The sequence below is a fragment of the Penaeus monodon genome, unplaced genomic scaffold, assembly GCF_015228065.2.
Source record: "Penaeus monodon isolate SGIC_2016 unplaced genomic scaffold, NSTDA_Pmon_1 PmonScaffold_341, whole genome shotgun sequence".
In the NCBI taxonomy this organism is placed as follows: Eukaryota; Metazoa; Arthropoda; class Malacostraca; order Decapoda; family Penaeidae; genus Penaeus; species Penaeus monodon.
In genome coordinates, this window is record NW_023658131.1 from 7,572 (window position 1) to 15,000 (window position 7,429).

General features: G+C 39.9%; 1 pseudogene; it reads left to right on the plus strand.

Moving 5' to 3' along the window:
* Window positions 1-1,196: 1,196 nt before the first annotated feature.
* Window positions 1,197-7,429, plus strand: part of LOC119570645 — a 7,603-nt pseudogene continuing 1,370 nt past the window's right edge.

Here is a 7,429-nt window from a genome sequence, read left to right on the forward strand (position 1 = left end):
GAAATATTTGACATGGAGGCCTCCAACTGACTGCGTTTGAACGTCGGATCTTTTTGAAAAGACGCATGTACAAGGGCAATTAGAAAACAAAAAGAGGCTGTACATTTAACGGGGACAATTTAGGCTGTGGCAATAACGGGACAACTAGGTGTGGGAATAAGGGGGACAAAAGAGGGGGTGCTAACGGGGAAAAACTGAGGCTGTGGCAATAAAGAGACAACTGAGGATGTGGCAATAACGGAACAATGAGGGTGTGGCAAAACGAACCCCCTGAGGGTGTGGCAAAAACGGGACAAATGAGGCTTGGCAATAACGGAACAAATGAGGCTGTGGCAAAACGGACAACTGAGCTGTGCATTAAGGGGAAAAACTGGGCGTGCAATAACGGAGACAACTGAGGTGGCAATAAGGGGACAACTGAGGCTGTGCAAAAACGGATACAACGGGCTGTGCTTAACGGGGTAACTAGGCTTGGCAATAAAGGACAACTGAGGCTTGGAATTACGGGTACAACTGAGGGTGTGACATACGGAACCAACTGAGCTGTGCATTAACGGAGACACTGACTGTGAAATAAAGGGGAAAAACCCGAGGCTTTTACATTTAAAGGGGACACTAGGCTGTGGGAAAAACGACAAATGAGCTGTGACATTAAAGGACAAAGAGGGTGTGGCATAACGGGGCAACTGAGGGGTTTGACATTAACGAACAACTGGGCTGTGGGAATAAGGAGACAACTGAGGTGTGCATTAACGAGAAACCCCGAGGGTGTGGCAAAAACGGAGACAACTGAGGCTTTTGACATTAAAGGAGACAACTGAGGGTGTGAATTAACGGAACAACTGAGGCTTTCATAACGGAACAAAGAGGCTGTGGCAATAACGGACCCTAGGGGGTGACATTAACGGAACAACTGAGGCTGTGGCATAACGGGACAACTGAGGCGGGCAAAAGGGGGTAGCTGCAGAGACAAAGGGGCTGAAAAAACCAAAAACAACAAAGAAAAGTTCCAACAAACCACAAGGTTACTTCCCCTTTCATCGAAGGGCTTTTTCGACAAAGGCCCCTTCTTCAAATAGCTTGCAATTTTAAATTTTATGTTACAAAAGACAAATCTTTTCCATCGATACTCCCCCGAAATTTTGGGAAAGGGAAACCCGCAACATAACTTGGGAACTGGCGGGGGCATGCGGACCATGAGGTTGGGGGATACACCCCTGGGGTGGTAGGGGGGGCGGTCAATGATTTTTTGTGGGGCCCTTTGGGCACAGTGTTTGCCAAAACGATCAATTTGGGTTTTTGCAAAACCTACCGAAAGCTTGGCGGGGGGTGGACAACGGGGGTTCCTAACCCCGGGTCCTAGACTGTTGATAGAAATTACGAGGGTCAAAAGGCTAACAATTGGGGCTTGAAATCGGAGGGAAACCCCTTTGTTGTCAAACCCAAAAGTGTTTTTTGGATATTAGGTTTTAATTGGGCATGAAGTTTAATGTTTGTTTGCGCGGATACAAACGAACACGCAGAAGAGAGTAAGTATACACATGTTTGTTGACAGAAAAGCTTGCGTCAGTGCATCCTGATGACCCGGACTTGGGTGCTGCGAAGGTGTTCTTTGATGGCTGTCTGCGGACGAGCAACCAGGGTGTGTTAGAACGACTGAGCGATAGCATGAAAGTCTTCTCGGCTCTTGAGTCCCTGTGCAACGCGAGCAGCGGCTCGGGCACTTTCGACCTGACCGAAACCTTGACTACGATGATGAAGATGCATTTGTAAGTAAAAAAAGCGAGAGGAGCTTGATAGCACTTCTGGTAACGTTGTATATTTGATTGATCGTATTCCTGCACAAAGCAATACGCCTTACTGCTTGCTTCCACCAGCACTCCACTCTTCGACCTGACGTTAGACGTGGATGGTGAAGATCCAGACAATTTCATTCTCCGGCTTTCGCTGCCGACGTTCACTTCACCTTTCGGCGAGAATCTGGCGCACACGGTTTGTGTCGGGGAATACCATTCCGAGCTGGCAGCCGCCAAACAGCGAGGCGGGTGTTCGACTTGGACGAACAGTACGACAAGTACAACGAGTGTATAGTGAGTAGTGATTAATTCTTGAATGATATGGCTGAAGTGATGAATGGTTGATACTAACTAATGTGTCCACGAGTGGATAAACACTTACAGTGTTTCTCCTACAGAGAAGAGGCAAAGGCTCGAATGCTCGCTACATGAAAATGAAGGAAATGGTGAAGAACATGGACCTAATAGGCAATCATACTGAAGTTAACATGACGCAAAGGCTGAATCAAGTCATAATCGACTTGGATTTCTTCATTCAGCCAATTGTGCAGGCTAGTAATGATGTCTGATGGTGATATATTCAAATGAAGATAGCCTGCATAGAAGACATAACCTTTTGTATTTCATCCGTGCCTTGCACTGTACCTATTAGTTTTCTATTGATTTCTTTACAGGAATTTCCCGAGAAGTCAACATTCCGCCTGCATAATTTGGAAAAGAAGTACGATACAATGTCTTTGGCTGAGTTGATGGCTCTGGATGGATTCAGCGAGAACGTGAGATTTGGGCAGTGCACATAGTCCTATACACACACAATCATGCAGGAACTCGCACACTCGTGCATACGAACACAAGCACTTATCTAGACCTTACAACCTTATATACAGACGACCCATCCATACACAACATTCAGAAGAACAAAAACATAATCCCCACACTAACCCACACAGACATGTACATTTGATATATACACAACCTATTGAGATAATGGAGGATAACTGAGGAGCCAAAGCTCGTTATAACCCCTCCCCTGTCTGGTTCTGAAACGCCTCAGATCGACTGGCATAAACTCGTATCCGATCTGCTGGCATCAGGGGTCGACCCCAAGAGCATTAAGGTGCGGGTTTTTACTTCAAGATCGACTGCAGAAAATCATCGAGCACGTAACAAAAATATTTACGAGTAGGTTCAACATCCGTCGACGAATGTCGGGAAACGAGTAGTGCTTCGCAGTAGAAGGATATGAAAATGCAGTACACTATAATGACTTAGCTGAGATGTGAAGCGTGAAAAATATTATTCAAGCTTTGGGTGGAGACAAAAATAATATTCCAGTCTTACTGACCTTCGGGGCATCGAAAATTCATGCCATGTTCATGATGCTTTGGAGTGAACAGCTGTATAACGACTTCGGGACCCCTCGGGTTGCCATGGGCTCTCCCCGATTACGCCTCCGCATTTTGAAGAATCTGATGCACGACTTCTCGTCTTAAACCCGTATCTTGATGCCTTGGGAGCCAATCTCGACGAGATCAGCAGCAGGTGGCGTGGCCCTTCCTCCTCGTATCAGTAACTGAAACATAAACCAAAGTTTTCTTTTTTTATTTACCTTTTTATACATGTAAACCTTTTGACACATCCATGAGTCAGGCGGCGAGGCAAACGAGCAAGCAACCAAAGCAAAAATAAGAAAGACATTCATTACAGAACAAATTGTTGCAACTGAAACATCTCCCTACCTTTGAGAATCCAGGTTGACTATTATCATTTTGTATTGTACTAAACGTTTCCCGATCAACACGATGGTCCGGGTGACGAAGAAGACGGCCGAAGAGCAGCTGAGGCGAGCCATCCTTCCTCGCCCGACAACTTACTCATCGAAAGCTGCGCAAATGACCGGCGAGACGATGGACCTCGAGACCTCGAAAAACATCCTGGCGCACAGCAGGACGGGGGTAAGAGCATCAGCAACTACATACAGAGACTCTGACCCGGGTTTTTCCCAACCTTTTCTATTTTGGCGTCCCCCCGACCAGTATATGTAATCATTGTCTGTCATCTTTTCGGATTCAGCTATTGCTAGTAGTAGTAGTAATAACAATAAAAAACAATAATGATAATAATAATAATAATAATATGAAAAAAATGATATGATAGTATAATGATAATAATAAATAAAGTATAATGTAGTTAATAATAAATAATTAATGGTGACAAAGATAATAATAAAATAATACCAAATGATATAAAAGTCATGATAATGATTAGGATGATAATAAAGTAAGTAATGATAATGATATGGTAGATAATAAATATTATTGATAATACTAACAACCATCATATAATGATTATATGATACAGTGGGCAATAATGATAACATAAAAATAATAGTACTAATAATGAGTGAATGGCACGATGTAATGACGTTATAGATATAATAATGATTTAACATAAGCAATAATAAACATATGATTATAATACTAGTGATAATGATGATTGATGATGATGATCATAGTTATAATAATATATAATAATATATAATAATATAACAAAAATTATTATTATTATGACTAGCATTATTATTAGTATGATAATGATATGATAATAATTTTATGTAATGATAATGATGACGATAAGTTATGATAAAATAAAATCTACTACTGCTGTAATACTACTACTAATGTGACGATTATAATATTGATGATAATGAATCCTCGATATGTAATTGATAATAACAATAATGTATTAACAATAATAATATGATAATATATAATTATTAGAAATAATGGTAATATAATAACAATGATATCAATAATGGTATTCACAGTTAATAAGGGGGATACATAACATATTGGTAAAAAAATAAAGTCTAATAAATGATAATGCCAAACAATAATGACATTATAGAAATGATTACATAATGTAGATATACTACTACTGCTACACCTATTAATATTATAACAGTGATAATACTACTAATAAATGATACTACTACTAAGCCCTACTATGACTAATACTAAGTAATAATGCTAAACATACTACCATCAATGCAATCGTTCTTTTTAGTCATTTCTCCATATCTTTAAAAATGAAACAACCTGTCTTATTCTCATTGCAGGTGATAGTACAGGAACTTCATTTGAGACTGCCGTACACTCTTGTTACGGACAGAGCTCGTATATAGTAGTATAAAGAGGACCCTCCAATCCTGAAGTTTGTAAGTTTTTCTGCGCAGTGTTTGTTTAAGAATGCGTTATTATTATTGTTATATTTTTTTACTCTTGTTTTATTGTTATTGTTATCGCTATCATGATCATAACTATTATAATTTAATATTGTTATTATCAACTTTAACGTCATCATTATAAGTAGCATTATTCTTGTATTTTCTATGAGTTATATTATTGTTAACGTCATATAAGTATCATTATTATTATTATTATATATTATGATTATGATTATACAGACGCATCATCATTAAGTCATCATTTTATTGCCATCATCATCGTTATTGTCATTACCAGTTTCTTATTATCATAGGCGATTAACTATTTTTTTCCTTATTGTATATAATTTCTAAGATATGCCTTCTAATACACACCACACACACACAAACACACGCACACACACACACACACACACACACATATATATATATATATATATATATAATATATATATATAATATATCTATATATAATAGTTAAATGCTTAATAATTTTGTGACAGGTTTATTGTTTCATTTCGGTAATCGACACAACCGTTTTCAATGGATTTCCATTTGACTGATATACGACCTTTCATTCCTTTTGCCTAAGCTTTTGGTAAAGGTATTTATTCACAATTCATCGAGGTGAAGATGGTAAATTCGCTGTCACGGTGAACATTTCCAATTCTGCCGCCAAATGCGATCTTTGTTCAGGACTCGTGCTCACGGCCTTGGCTGCTAAGTATTTATTTTTCAGCAAAGAAAGTTCACTGTCGCCGCGTGTTAACAGACCTTTTCAAACATCGTGTAAATAAGCAGGGCAATCTGTAAGGTCAGTTTTGGGCTTAAGCGACTTAAAAGATGTCCATGCGATCGTTTTTTAAGCAACCATCTCGTTGCAGGTGAATCAGTCTCCTTCTACTACAAAAGTTACGGTACCTCGTCTACGCCTAGAACAAATTCTGTGAGGTTTGAACTACACTCATTTTGAGTAAAATAACAAGTATAGATAAAGTAAGTCTTAAACAAACTATGCATATTTGTGATTTCATAATCTGAACCCACAACGTTATTTCCGCCACTTTCTGATTGAATTTTCACTTGCAGTGATCCCGTACGGTGCCATGGGCAGCCCCGCTCTTCTAATGGCGACCGATGTCCCCATTATGTCAACTTCAGCTGGCATTGGTCACTGATCGCACACGAGCTCATGCACAGCTTTGACGGCCAGGTGATCACCGATCCCCTTTTAGCACATTCAACACAATAGAGTTGGGCTTACCGATAAAATAACGCATACATCGTTTTACTAAAAGAAAAAACATCGCCTTTTTGTGATAACAGAATATCTACAGTGACTACCTCTTGTATCAGATCATCTGAATTCTAATTTTCGGTGAAACAGTAAGAGAAAATGGTACAGAATTATATGCTAATTCCTCACCACAGCACCCTGCCATTTTTCCATCACACTTTCTTTATAATTACTTCCCCACGACCATCACCCTGCGTCCTCCACCACACCACCACCCTGCGTTCCTCCACCACACTGCACCCTGCCCGTTCCTCTACCAAACAGCCTGCTGCCAGTCGTTCTTATCCATCACCTGTCATGAGGTCATCTTTCCCAGTGCTACGCTGCCCATCACATCCATGCGTAAATATCGACCAAAAATTCAAGTCATTGCTAATCACAGTTTCTTTCCTATAGTAAACAAATGGGTTCAAAGAGATCTGGGTCTATTATGCATAACTTTTATCATGACATATAAATCACAATCCCCCCCTCCCTCTCGGTGGGAAAATGCCGAAATGGGAGCTGTGCGCACATTCGTATTTAGCACTAGGTCATATAATTAAAGCTTACTTTTTTTGTTATATTATATAATAATGTATCGGTTTGTAATTCTAAATCCTTGCAAATGTAAGGAAACGACTGTAAAAGCTCGTAGGTAGATGAAAAATCGTGCACTTTCAGCGGTATATTGGAATGGTTATTTTGCTGACATGTGAACTTAAAATGGGACCGTTCTCCGTAGCTATCTAATACGACGGCGAAAGAAAAACCAGACAAGATATCAGAGAAGCCCCATCTTATTGTTGCGTCATACATGAGTGTCTGTCAGAAAAACTCATTTATTTTAATACAACTGGTCTTGACATAACTTTACGTCAGTCTACTAGCTTTTAGCTTGCTTAAGGTGCATAAGCAATGCTTATAAACATTTTCCATACACATAAATGGGGAACAATTCCAATACTGGAAATGATTTTAAGTAAAGTAGACAAGTTTACCTATGTTCACGAAAAGAGAATTTACGTAGAGTTTATGCGAGCGTGTGTGAAGTTCCGTTTTTCCTTCTACAGCTGCCTCACCGCCTTGCCCTCACGACGCTCGCGGACTCCGCGTGCCACGGCAGACTGG